This window comes from Oncorhynchus clarkii, chromosome 22, assembly GCF_045791955.1.
Source record: "Oncorhynchus clarkii lewisi isolate Uvic-CL-2024 chromosome 22, UVic_Ocla_1.0, whole genome shotgun sequence".
Taxonomy (NCBI): domain Eukaryota; kingdom Metazoa; phylum Chordata; class Actinopteri; order Salmoniformes; family Salmonidae; genus Oncorhynchus; species Oncorhynchus clarkii.
The window spans coordinates 7744160-7759312 of NC_092168.1; positions in this window are offsets into that span (position 1 = coordinate 7744160).

Here is a 15153-nt window from a genome sequence, read left to right on the forward strand (position 1 = left end):
CCTTAAGACAATTGAGACATGGACTGTGTTTGTGTGCCTTTCAGAGGATGAATGGGCAAGATAAAATATTTAAATGCCTTTGAATGGGGTATGGTAGTAGGTGCCAGGCGCACCGTTTTTTTGTCAAGAACCTTAACAATCCTGGGTTTTTCACGCTTAACAGTTTCACATGTGTATCAACAATGGTCCACCAGCCAAAGGACATCCAGCCAACTTGACACAACTGTGGGAAGCATTGGAGGCAACATGGGCCAGCATCACTGTGGAATGCTTTTGACACCTTGTAGAGTCCATTCCCCGACGAATTGAGGCTATTCTGAGGGCAAAAGGGGGAGGGGGCGAGATGCAACTCAATATTAGGAATGTGTTCCTAATGTTTGGTATACTCAGTGTATGTTACATCTCTTACAGATGCCATATATTAATTTGAGCCAGTTTCACACAGGATGAATATAATTCTGCAGCAACAGAAAATGTACATTGTTATGTAAATTATAATTAATGGGGGGAAAAATGTATGGGTTAATACATGCCAAACTTTAGATTGTGGAAATGCCAAACTTTAGATTTTTTTAAACCTAGAATACACTATAAGTTTGCATGTCCTGCTGTACAGGAAAATTCCTGCAACAACATCAGGATTATCAAATTAAGATACTGTAAGGTTCTACATTTATTTTCTTAGTCAACCTTGTGTTCTGTTTTGTTCTTGAATGTAGCCCTGTTTCATTGTGTTCTCAAACATAGCCCTGTCTTTCATTTTTGTTCATTGATTTCACCTGTGTTAGTTACTCACCTGGTCTCATCAGCTCCAAATTTAGTTCAGATCATTCTGTTTGTGCCTTTGTGAGGTGTTGTTCGTTTTGACTCTACTAAGCCTTTTCCTAGCATGCTGTGAGAACCAGTTATAGCCTTCAGTCCTAGTTATGATTCACCTGCCTGTTTGCCTACCTGTGTATGACCATTGCCTGCCTGTGACCACGATTCCTGCCTTCTGTGAAGGCGAAATAAACACCTAATGCGCTCTGCGTGTGAATCTACACCTTTTTCTCCCTGAGTATTCATTATAGATACGGAATCTGTATATGCATTTGACTATGAAGGGCAGAGCAGGTAAATTCTGATCACAACTTTAAAGTATCATCAGGGTACACAAGTGGCTGTTAACCTGAAGAAGTAAGTAGTTTTATATTCCGGAAACCTGGTAAGAGATTACCATCCGAGTCATCACTGCACTCTGCTAGGGGCTGACTCTTGACCTTCAAATCATATAAAATGTTATTTGTCACATGTGCCGAATACAACAGGTACAATCTTACAGTGAAATGCTTACTTACAAGCCCTTAATCAATAATGCAGTTTTAAGAAAAATACCTGAACAAATAATTAACGAACCGCAGTAAAATAACAATAGGGAGGCTATATGCAGGGGGTACAGAGTCAGTGTGCGGGGGCACCGGTTAGTCGAGGTAATTGAGGTAATATGTACATGTAGGTAGAGTTATTAAAGTTACTATGCATAGATAACAGAGTAGCAGCAGTGTAAAAAAGGAGGGGGGGGGGGGGGGGGGGGGTGCAATGCAAATAGTCTGGGTAGCCATTTGATTAGATGTTCAGGAGTCTTATGGCTTAGGGGTAGAGGCTGTTTAGAAGCCTCTTGGACCTAGACTTGGCCCTCCGGTACTGCTCGCCTTGCAGTAGCAGAGAGAACAGTCTCTGACTAGGTTGGCTGGAATCTTTGACCATAATTGTCCTAGTATGTGGCGAGAGTGGTAGCTGGTCCTGTGCAGACTGATTGGAGAATCATACGGCTCTACACCAGCTGTGCTCTGGGTGACTAGTCTATTTATTCTGAACCTGCATGCAGAGAGTAATCAGAGGAGAACTGACACTCAAGAATGTTCCACTGAATAAAGGCTTGGCAAAACTTCACTTCCAAGGCTTCCCTACTTTGCACGAGAGAAAGACAGAGCATACATGCATGAATTCATTTCTGTATTGAGGAAGTGTGGCTCTGGTGTGTGTGAGAAAGAGAGAGAGAGAGAGGTGGGCATGACACTGAATTGAGGCCAGTGAGGAAGAAATATGTAAACTATACATTTATATGTAAAAGCAAATAATACACGTTTTGTGTACCTTTGCTGAATCTATCCAATGAAATATGTTTATCGTGACCACAAGGATACCTTAAATTTGCTCTTTGATTTCAGATGTCTAAGGAACAAATCTGTGGCAAATATGGCAAGCTGTTAAAGCAGCTGAGTTGTTACTTACAACATAATGAGTTGTTAAAATGTAGGTCCCCTGCCTTGACGGTTTAAATGAGGAAGTGTTGCTGTTTCACTTCATTTTGAACTCGAGTTCTTACTATGCTTGTAGAAAAGGCCTTCATATTTAGATTTCAGTCAATCACCCATCATTTTCTGTCCAATCAGAGACATTCTCTTTAGCCTGCTCGGAGTCCCGCCTCAAGTTAATGAGTTACAGGGAAGACGGAGAACGGACAATTTGTGATTATCCACTGAAGTAATAAGAAGACAAGTTGCAGCATGTTTAATTGGATTTGTGTGAGAAATAATATGTAATGTTTATCATACTGTATGCTGTCGGGGGGATAAAGTAATCCGGGATATTATAAAGTTGTATGTTGTAATTGCTTATGAGTCGTGATTGCTAGCAACAAGTTAGTTAGCCCGGCTAACTATTTTCTATGCGTCATGCACACGTTGCATTGCAGTTATGTTCAAGCTTGAGATATAAGAATATTTGTAATTGTATTATCGCGGTCATTCTATGCAGTTTGTTAACATTGTACAGCATGTTGGTCAGTTGGTCAGAAGTTTACAGACACTCAATGAGTATTTTGTAGCATTGCCTTTAAATTGTTTAACTTGGGTCAAATGTTTCAGGTAGCCTTCCACATGCTTCCCACAATAAGTTGGGTGAATATTGGCCCATTCCTCCTGACAGAGCTGGTCAGGTTCTGCCCACAAATGTTCTATAGGATTGAGGTCAGGGCTTGGTGATGGCCACTGCAATACCTTGACTTTGTTGTCCTTAAGCCAGTTTGCCACAACTTTGGAAGTATGCTTGGGGTCATTGTCCATTTGGAAGACCCATTTGCAACTAAGCTTTAACTTCCTGACTGATGTCTTGAGATTTTGCTCCAATATATCCACATCATTTTCCTACCTCATGATGCCATCTATCATGGTTGGGATGGTGTTCTTCGGCTTGCAAGTCTCCCCCTTCTTCCTCCAAACATAACGATGGTCTTTATGGCCAAACAGTTCTATTTTTGTTTCATCAGACCAGAGGACATTTCTCCAAAAAGTACAAAATTGTCCCCATGTGCAGTTGCAAACCGTAGTCTGGCTTTTTTTATGGCGGTTTTGGAGCAGTGGCTTCATCCTTGCCGAGCGGCCTTTCAGGTTATGTCGATATAGGACTCGTTTTTACTGTGGATATAGATACTTTTGTACCTGTTTCCTCCAGCATCTTCACAAGGTCCTTTGCTGTTGTTCTGGGATATTGATTTGCACTTTTCGCATCAAAGTACATTCATCTCTAGGAGACAGAACGCGTCTCCTTCCTGAGCGGTATGATGGCTGCGTGGTCCCATGGTGTTTATACTTGCAAATTATTATTTGTACAGATGAACGTGGTACTTTCAAGCATTGGACCAGACTTGTGGAGGTCTACAAATGTTTTTCTGAGGTCTTGGCTGATTTCTTTTCATTTTCCCATGATGTCAAGCAAAGAGACACTAAGTTTGAAGGTAGGCCTTGAAATACATCCACAGGTACAGCTCCAATTGACTCAAATGATGTCAATTAGCCTATCAGAAACTTCAAAAGCCATGATGTCATTTTCTTGAATTTTCCATGCTGTTTAAAGGCACAGTCAACTTAGTGTATGCCACAGGAGTTGCTGGTGCGCAATGAGACAAGGATATCCCTACAGGTCAAACCCCCCCTAACCCAGACAACGCTAGGCCAATTGTGCATCGCCCCACGGACCTTCCGGTCATGGCCTGCTGCGACAGAGCCTGGGCGCGAACCCAGAGTCTCTGGTGGCACAGATAGCACTGCAATGCAGTTCCCTAGACCACTGCTGGCGCAGTGGAGGCCGGCTTGTGAATGTTGACCTGTGATCACACAGTCGTCTGGAACAGCTGATGCTCTCATGCATTTTTTTGTGTTACTTGCCTTGAAGTGAGCATAGAAGTATTTTAGCTTGTTTGGTACTGTAGGTTCGTGTCACTGGGCAGCTCGCGGCAGTGCTTCCCTTCATAGTCTGTTTGCCCTCGCTAGAAGCATGTGTTTCAGACATAAGGAAGTGGATGGCTGCAAACGTTCTACTTTTAAATTCGGACAAAACAGAGATGCTTGTTCTATGTCCCAAGAAACAAAGAGATCTTCTGTTGAATCTGACAATTAATCTTAATGGTTGTACAGTCGTCTTAAATAAAACTGTGAAGGACATCAGCGTTAATCTGGACCCTGATCTCTCTTTTGAAGAATATATTAAGACAGTTTCAAGGACAGCTTTTTTCCATCTACGTAACATTGCAAAAATCAGAAACTTTCTGTCCAAAAATGATGCAGAAAAATTAATCCATGCCTCAGGACTACCTGGCATGATGACTCCTTGCTGTCCCCAGTCCACCTGGCCGTGCTGCTGCTCCAGTTTCAACTGTTCTGCCTGTGATTATTATTATTTGACCATGCTGGTCATTTATGAACATTTGAACATCTTGGCCATGTTCTGTTATAATCTTCACCTGGCACAGCCAGAAAAGGACTGGCCACCCCACATAGCCTGGTTCCTCTCTAGGTTTCTTCCTAGGTTTTGGCCTTTCTAGGGAGTTTTTCCCAGCCACCGTGCTTCTACACCTGAATTGCTTGCTGTTTGGGGTTTTAGGCTGGGTTTCTGTACAGCACGTTGAGATATCAGCTGATGTACGAAGGGCTATATAAATACATTTGATTTGATTAGTACGATTCGATTTTAGTCCTGTATAGAGCTTACAATGAGCTTACAATGAAAAATGAAGGTATTTTTTTGCAGAAAGTGATGCATGGCCAATATTACTAATGTTTATCATAGAAGGAATGTAGCCAGCTAAATTAATCTGGCATTTTACTGGAAAAAAGCAGGCTGGCTACACCAAGAAAAGTACTGGAGAAAAGTAGCTACACATCACAGAGCGCTGTCTGCTGATAGAATGCCCCTCTGTGAATTCCAATCTGATTGGAGAAATGCAACTGAAGCACAAAATATGTCTGCTGTCGAGCAGAAATTACAATTAGAAGCATTTTAGATCTACGTTTACAAAATGCAGCAAGATATTTCTTATGCATTGAATTTATTTTTCCTGCGTGAAAAACAAAGAAAAACAAAGAATTCTGCGAACCCTACATTTAACTGGCTAGTTATCTAAGTGGCTGAAATAATAAGGTGACATGGGCATCATCACATTGTGTTAGTGTTATGCCGTGTTTGAGAAGTCAAAGCCCTTTGGGTGAGTTGTCTGTACAGCTGCCACTGCTATCTTTTGATTTCCTTGCGTTCTTTCTCCTCTCCATGCTTGGTTGTCTGCTTCTCCCCAACTTCTCCAAGCAGACCTGTTGCCCTATGCGCTAGTGACTCTAGACTCCACATTATAAATGTACAAACTGATCAAAAATGACATTTGGTAGCTCCTATATATATATATATATATATATATATATATATATATATATAACTTTAAGAGCTGAGTTGCTTGTCTTGACAATTTTTTAAATTTTTGTTTGCTCTTATTAGCATATTAGGATACTTATAATGGATTTGATGGTGCTTCGTGGGATGTTCAAAGTTTCCGATATTTTTTTATAACCCAATCCTGATCTGTACTTCTCCACAACTTTGTCCCTGACCTGTTTGGAGAGCTCCTTGGTCTTCATGGTGTCGCTAGCTTGGTGGTGCCCCTTGCTTAATGGTGTTGCAGACTCTGGGGCCTTTCAGAACAGCTGTATATATACTGAGATTATGTGACACTTAGATTGCACACAGGTTGCACACTTTATTTAACTAATTCTGTAACTTATGAAGGTTGCACCAGATCTAATTTAGGGGCTAGCAATGGGGGTGAATAAATATCATGCACTTTTCAATTTTTTTCACTTCACCAATTTGGATAATTTTGTGTATGTCCATTACGTGAAATCCAAATAAAAATCTATTTAAATTACAAGTTGTAATGCAACAAAATAGGAAAAACTCCAAGGGGCTGAATACCTTTGCAAGGCACTGTATGTCAAGGGAATTATTATCACTGTACACTGCCACAGAGGGAGCATAAAAGAGGTAATCTCAGAACCGCTCAGTCACTGCCCATTTGAGGGCCAAGAATTCCAGTTTCCCTGAGTGAAGGTGATAGTTTCTCTCTGCTTGTGTCAATTAATCATTGGAGCCATATCCAATGACTCTCGGACATGCAACAGGAAAGGTACAGCGTCAGAACCAGGTAACAAATTAACAAACAAACATTAATCCTGAAGCAGGGAACAAAGCTTGGGAACCGACAGATATAGGGAAGGAAATGACACAGGTGATTGAGTCCAGGTGAGTCCAATAATTGCTGATATGCGTGACGGGGGGAAGGCAGGTGTGCGTAATGATGGTGGCAGGAGTGCGTAATGCTGGGGAGCCTGGTGGGAGGGGGAGCGGGAGCAGGCGTGACAGCACCCCCCCCCCCTAGGGGCGCCATCCCGGCATCCCACCTGGGCGAGCCTGACGGGCCAGCCGAGGCCTGGGTGCTGGACCAGCCAGTTGGGATGTAAGTGCCCGACGAAACGGCAAAGGCGTGGGAGCAAGGCCAACCGGTTGAGGCGTGACAGCCTGATGAGCCCGCGGGAACATGGGAACCTGATGAGCCGGCTGAAGCTTAGACGAGGGGGTTTGAACTTGGCGAGCCGGCTGAGGCGTAAAACCCTGTCGATTCGGCTGAGGCGCCTGCCGATGGACGCCTGCCGAGCCAACCGGGAAAGGAAAACCGAACAGCATCAGAGCCAGGTAACAAAATGACAAACGAACATTAACCATGAAGCAGGGAACAAAGCTTGGGAACAGACAGATATAGGGGAGGAAATGACACAGGTGTGTAATACTGGGGAGCCTGGCGCCTTCGGGGGGAGCGGAAGCAGGAGTGACAGCCACTTTGTCAATTGGTATAATACACCTCCCAATTCCTCCGCAGAGGCGTCAACGTGCAAGATAAAAGAGTCCTGGAAATCAGGGTAAGCAAGCACAGATGGATTAGTCAATGAACTCACCAAGTGTTCTAATGCTCTCTGGTGAGCATCCTCACATCTCACTTTCAGGTGAGGTGTAGCTTGTCCCGACTGTATAGTAATCTTGGTCCTTCGCTTCTTGGATCCTGGCTTCTCCGACTTCACTGCTAGTAAGTCATAGAGACGTGTTGCATGTTGTGAAAAGTTCTGTATATAACCACTGTAGTACCTTGTTGATGGCCTGTTTACCAGTTCTTGCACTGCTGCAATTTATTTAACATCCATTCAGTAACCCTCATCCCAAAACAAAATTCACAAATAACGGACCTCATTCTTGAAAAGAGTCACACTTATCAGCCCTGAGTACCTGACGGACATCTTCCACATGTTGTTCAAATGACTGACTAAAAATAAGCACATTATCCAAATATGGGATACAGATGATCTTTCTTATGCCCTCTATACCTTCCTCCATGCCCCATTGGAAGGCAGAGGGACTGTTTGATAGGCCAAAGGGAATTCTGTTCCATTCATATAAGGAGTGCTGAAGCCAATGCATTTTCTGGAGTCCTCATGGCCATGGTGGTATGCCTTTCCTTGATCTAAAACTGAAAACCATGAGTTTCCTCCCAAACCATTGAGTATGTATACAGGGTATGGGATGCATGTCCAGAACAGTCTTCTTGTTCAATCCCCTGTAATCAACACAAAGTCTTATACTCCCATCCTTTTCTGTACCTCATAGACCAGAGGTGATGCGTATGATGAAGTTTCGGATTACGCTTTTAAGCCCCTGGAGGTGACCTTTCTCCTCAGCATACAAGGGGCGTGGCACACCATTGTATCTCTTCGCCACTGTTATGTTATCAGTCAATGTTATCTCTATTTGGAGATTTTCAATGTACCCTATGTCCATGTCGTCTTTATAAAAAATGTCTGCTTCCTCTCTGAACATCTGTTTGACTAATGTGTGTTGTTCTTGGTTCAAGTGCTGTTCATCTAAAGGTGGCTCCCACAACTCTGTGTAACCTGTTTCAGGGCCAGGCTCCGGTGGGGCTCTGTCATGAACCTGTGCTAAAATAACCTTTTCTCTACTGGGCACCGGAACAGGGTGACACTCTACCATTCTCTGTAATATCCTTAGCAGTGTTTGTCTTGGTAAGGTAATGTCATGTTTGGTAGTATTCACTACTGCAATGTCAACTTTTCGAGATGGGCGTTTTCATGTTTCACTACCTGACTTTGTAGGTCCAGGCCCCAGAACTAAGACCATTAAATAATGTCCAGTCTGAGCGGTTGGCTTCTGAGCCCGCTATGTACTTAAGTGCTGATTCGTTTTGGTTCTGCCCATTATAGTGCTGTCCGGTTAGAACGTGATGTTGACGCCCATACTGAACACTTGGTCACCACCACATGCACACAGACACAGCACTTTGGTTAGCTAACAGCATGTGAAAGTCCGTCAGCATCAAAAAACATATTTTCTCCAGAGGGCAAAGCACATCTAACATCAGGTGTGCATGTGGAGCCCTGGAGTGAGTCCAAGCAGCCTGATTGGTTGGAATGAGTGGAAGCTTGAAGGGTGATTGACAGGGCTGCAGGCCAATCAGGTTGAAAGGGCTGGCCTTTATTTTTACAGATCATCATTGAAGGGGGCCTCTCTTGGGAGACAGGGACGAATCCATTTTGTTTTCCTACCTGGAATTACAATGTCACATCTGCCTGCTGTAAGCAAGCATTCCTCAGTGCACTCTGAGTGCTGAAGCAGTTTGAGTAGTCTCTGCCTCATCCTGTCCTAGCTTAAGTACATTTCTTAGCATATTTTATGCCCAATCCATAAGATTGCTAAATACCTAACAAAATGGCTACACGGACTGAGTTGACCCTTGTATTTTGCTTTGATTCTTGCACTGTCTCTATGCACACTCACAAAGCCCTACACACTCAGGCACACTGACACTCCAACACACACACAAACTATCACTCCATCATTTGCTCACACACGCATAATATTCACATACATTTATACTGACTACACACACACACCCACTCACATACAATCATCATATATACTGCTCTGCTTATCATATATCCCGATGCCTAATCACCTTACCCTTATCTACCTCCATCACTCCAGTATCCCTGCACATTGTAAATATGCTACTAGAATTGACTGACCCTGTACAGTATATAGTATGCTTACTTACTTTCTCATGTTCTTCTTATTTCCTATTTTTATTTATTGTGTGTTTTTGTTCTACCTTATGCTATTTTTAGTATTACATTGTTATTGATTACCACATTGTTGTGTTTGGAGCTTGCAAGAAAGGCATTTCACTGTACTTGTGCATGTGACATTAAAACTTGCTCTTTACTGTATACATCAGCTGTCAGGGCTCATTTTTACTTTTTGTTTGGACTATTTCTTCAATTACATTAAACCCAATGATTGGTTTATCCAGTCTTTCATGTGTGACTAATATAGAAACCCTCAATTATGTCCCTGTAATGACATCAACTTGGGATCAAGCAAACTAAAACAAATGTCCACCCAACCCAGAAAAGGAATTTCAGTGCCATTGACTGCCCTCAGATCCAGTTTCTCCGTATTGCCCATAATTTCTGCCAGTGGTCTAATTTGTGAGCTGGCAAATGCGGTCTCCTCCATTCCTCACTAATGATGGATGCCTGAGCCCCTGTATCCTACAGTGCTTAAGTCTTTACACCCTCCATATAACACCACACTTGACACTTTGTCCCCCAATGAGCTGTGCTACATTACCATGTCCTGTTACCCATCAGGAAGCACATGTGGCGAAATTTGAAGACTGTGACTTACAGAATGTGATGCAGCAAGACGTGCGTGTGGTGAACATTAATCTTGCGAGGGCACTGAATCACTGGCAATTCCGCAAGTTGCTGGAAGAATACCAGACAGAATACGGCAACTTGATATTTCACAATGATGGCTGTCTCGTGGCAGAGTTTTGAAAAGATTTCTCTCTCTCCTCTCTCAAATCTGTGATTTTTTTTATTTTTTATAAAAAAAATAAAACTGACATCACCTTCCACCTGAACACTGTGAATCTCCAGCTCCAAGGGAAAGCTAAAACTCTGGGCAAAATGCTACGTGTGGTCACAGCATTTCAAAATAAACTGTTCATACCCGTTTGTTAATTTCCCAAAACTCAAGAGCATTCACCACATCCAACCCAGACATACTGCAACATTTTAGCTATGATGCATTTGTGCGTGTGTTGGAAGAGTTGAAGTTGGAGTTTGAGTCAAGATTCAAGGATATCATGTACTTCATTGAGAACCCCTTTCATGTACCAGTATCATCTCTGACCCTTCATCATAGCCCTCTGTCTCTGTCCTGACCGCCCTCTGTCCTGACCGTGCTGGAATAGAGAGTGAGATAGTGGAGCTGCAGGCAAATTACACATTGCAAGGTGAACTAAGATCAGGTGTTACCCATTTCTGGAGCCTTGTGTCAGACACAGAGTATCCACTTCTGAAACAGTGTATCTGTCAGCACTTATTTATTTGAAGCAACATTTTCAACAATGAAAATTGTAAAACAAAAACATAGAAACTGACTGATCACTGCACACCTGGATTGCCTTACAAGGATAGCAACAACAGACTATACATTTAGAATGAACTCAGTCAAGGAGCAGAAGGGACATTTTCGCTCATCCAACTACTGAGGTAACCCTTAATATGGGTCTCATACATGTGATGCAGCTTATTTGATGTGTGTATGTATGCATTTGTGATGTGCTGTACATCAACTCAATTGCATTTGATAATATTGGAATAAAAAGTACAACAAATTAAAGATCTGTGCGGCCCTCTGAATGATTGTCTCAACCCAAAGTGGCCCCCTTACAAAAAAATAGTGAGTAACACTGCTTTAGGCCCTACATGCCCACACTATAATCCCTTCTACAAGTGCATAGCTGTAGGAGTAGGTTATTCTTTACAACGGCCTGTGTTACCTATTTCTTATTAATTCTATCACATAGCCTGCAGACTTTGTCTGTCTTATCCCGGTATTGATTATGTTATGTGAGGGGTATTCCAGTGGTGCCCGTCCTGGTGACAAGCAAGGTTGGTTATATACGATATAGCATAGTGGGGTAGATCAAACTGTTGATGTTTTTTAAAGTTATACATGACCTTTCCCCCAGTTACCTGTCTGGTTATTTTCATTTCATTAGAAACTCTCGTAGCCATCACACCAGAGGCAGTGTTGCCAATATTAGACCGCTGCTCTATAGAGGCAAAGCTATTTCCTTAACACTGGTGCAGAGGAATGGAACGGTGTAACAAACCATTTAAAATCCATTCCTATGCTAGGGTATTTTAAGATAAACCTTAAGAAATGGTTTATGGGCAAAATACTTTAAAACTGCACAGACTTAGAGAAAGTATAATTGTTTTCAATGAGCATTACATGGTAATCTATTTCATTCCATTTCATTTACGGTTTCCTCCTATTGATGAGATGTATTTGAGATGTTTTGTTTTCATGCTATAATTTTGTGTACATTTTGTTTTCATGCACTTTCATGAGGACCACAATGGAAATACGTTTTAAAACTTTTTTGTGTCATCCTCAATGATTGGAATGGCATTGTACTGTTTCCACGTGTGGTTGTACTACGTTTTAAAATGGTCAAATAAATCAAAACAACAAAAAACTTGAGTTCGATATGATGTAAAGAATAAGCTGTAGGGTACTAGGGGGTACTAAACGATTTTGTGGTAAGTTGATCAAATTTTTTGAAATGTAGAAAAAGTTGTAGATATATTCCAATTACGTTAGATCTATAATCCTCTCGCTAAGAGAGAAAAATGTAGATACTGTTTGAGTAAAGTAATATGTTGGATGAGTGTGTTGGATGCAACATTTCTTGAAATAACAAACAAAAAAGTGTAAACCGTAGCCCTTTATTTCTCTTTACAGTTTATCCGTTTAAGCATGACCTTCATCCACATACCATTTTTTGCCGGCAGGGCAAACGTATTATACCCTCGAGGGCAGTTTCAAAATTGAAAATGATTCAGTGGTGCTGTCTAGAGACAGTAAGTAAAACCTCATGACAAAACAAGCAATTATAGTGTAGAGCACGTGTCAAACTCATTCCACGGAGGGCCAAGTATCTGCGGGTTTTTGCTCCTACCTTGTACTTGATTGATGAATTAAGGTCACTAATTAGTGATGAACTCCCCTCACCTGGTTGTCTAGGTCTTAATTGAAAGGAAAAACCCAAAACCCGCAGACACCAGGCTCTCCAAGGAATGAGGTTGACACCCCTGGTGTAGATTAACATTGTACCAAAAATATTGTATTTTCAGCTGTTTGAAGCTGGTGTTCAAAACCGAAAGTAAAAGACAGAATGAAACTTCAAAACTGGAAGCATAGAAATAGTGCACATATAAACAGCTCTACCACTTCTAAGACATGTTTATAATGAGAATGACAGGTGAATAACTCACATTCCTGTGAATTTGGTCTGATCGCCCGAAAAGTTACATATTGCAGCTTTAAATTGTGTTTGCATAGCTGTGGGAAGTAGTTTGGGATGCTGTGATTTTCTTTGTGCCTGCACTGATGACATCTATATGGGGGCTCCCGATTGGTACAGTGGTCTAAGGCACTGTATCTCAATACTAGAGGCGTTCCCACAGACCCTGGTTCGATTCCAGGCTGTATCACAACCGGCCGTGATTGGGAGTCCCATAGGGCGGCGCACAATTGGCTCAGCGTCGTCCGGGTAAAGGTTTGGCCGGGGTAGGCCGTCACTGTAAATAAGAATGTTCTTAACTGACTTGCCTAACAATCTAACACAGTACTAGTAAAAGGCCCAGTACACTACCTGTGTGATTTAAAAAAAAAAATGTATGAGTGTTTACCAGCATTTGTAACTTGTATCTGATAAATATATGTACAAAACAGTTGATCTGATAATACTTGTGGAATATAAAAATACTTGCTTGATTTACAGTATCAGTCAAAAGTTTGGACACACCTACTCATTCAAGGGTTTTCCTTTATTTACACTATTTTCTACATTGTAGCATAATAGTGAAAACATCAGAACTATGAAATAACACATACGGAATAATGTAGAAACCAAAAAAGTGTTAAATCTAAATATATTTAATATTTGAGATTCTTCAAAGTAGCCACCCTTTGCCATTATGACAGCTTTGCACACTCTTGGCATTCTCTCAACCAGATTCATGAGGTAGTCACATGGAATGCCTTTCAATGAACAGGTGTGCCTTGTTAAAAGTTAATTTGTTGAATTTCTTTCCTTCTTAATGCGTTTCAGCCAAGTTGTATTGTGACAAGGTAGGGGTGGTATACAGAAGATAGCTCTATTTGTTAAAAGTCCATATTATGGCAAGAACAGCTCAGATCTTCATTGTAAAGGGGTTAAACACCGTTTCCCATGCTTGTTCAAAGAACCATAAACAATTAATGAACATGCACATGTGGAACGGTCATTAAGACACTAACAGCTTACAGATGGTAGGCAATTAAGGTCACAGTTATGAAAACTTAGGACAGTAAAGAGGCCTTTCTACTGACTCTGAAAAACACCAAAAGAAAGATGCCCAGGGTCCCTGCTCATCTGCGTGAATGTGCCTTAGGCATGCTGCAAGGAGGCATGAGGACTGCAGATGTGGCCAGGGCAATAAATTGCAATGTCCGTACTGTGAGACACCCAAGACAGCGCTACAGGGAAACAGGACGGACAGCTGATTATCCTCGCAGTGGCAGCTCATGTGTAACAATACCTGCACAGGATCGGTACATCCGAACATCACACCTGCAGGACAGGTACAGGATGGCAACATCAACTGCCCGAGTTACACCAGGAACGCACAATCCCTCCATCAGTGCTCAGACTGTCCGAAATAGGCTGAGAGAGGCTGGGCGGAGGGCTTGTTGTCCTGTTGTAAGGTCCGTCATGGTCTGAGGCGTGTCACAGCATCATCGGACTGAGCTTGTAGTCATTGCAAGCAATCTCAACGCTGTGCGTTACAGGGAAGACATCCTCCTCCCTCATGTGGTACCCTTCCTGCAGGCTCATCCTGACATGACCCGCCAGCATGACAATGCCACCAGCCATACTGCTTGTTGTGTGCGTGATTTACTGCAGGACAGGTGGTTACCCCACTCTTCCTTGGTGGAAGAGTGGGGTAACATCTCACAGCAAGAACTGACAAATCTGGTGCAGTCCATGAGGAGGAGATGCACTGCAGTACTTAATGCAGCTGGTGGCCACACCAGATACTGACTGTTACTTTTGATTTTGACCCCCCCCCTTTGTTCAGGGACACATTATTCCTTTCGGTTACTAGTCCAACGCTCTAACCACTAGGCTACCTGCCGCCCTATAGGAAATATACTTAGAACTGCAAATCAGTGTAGCATATACTGAAAAGTGGGAGACGGCCAGAGGATATTCTTCTGGCGCAACATGACATTTGACATTCAGGTCTTACTGCTTATTGTAGGAGTTGTTTTGTCATCCCAACCTTTTTTAGGTTAATAGCTGTCAATAATTTATCATGCAAAGAATTAGGTACAGGTAACAACATAATCAAGCCTGATATAACAACGTTCCAATGGTCAAAAGCTCCCTCTCTCTTTCTGTGTGTGTTTAAACTAGTTTTTCAACCACTCCAAAAATGTCTTGTTAACAAACTAGTTTTGGCAAGTCAGTTAGGACATCTACTTTGTGCATGACACAAGTCATTTTTCCAACAATTGTTAACAAATTGTTTCACTTACAATTCAATGTATCACAATTCCTGTGGTTCAGATGTTTACATACTGTACATGAAGTCAACTGTG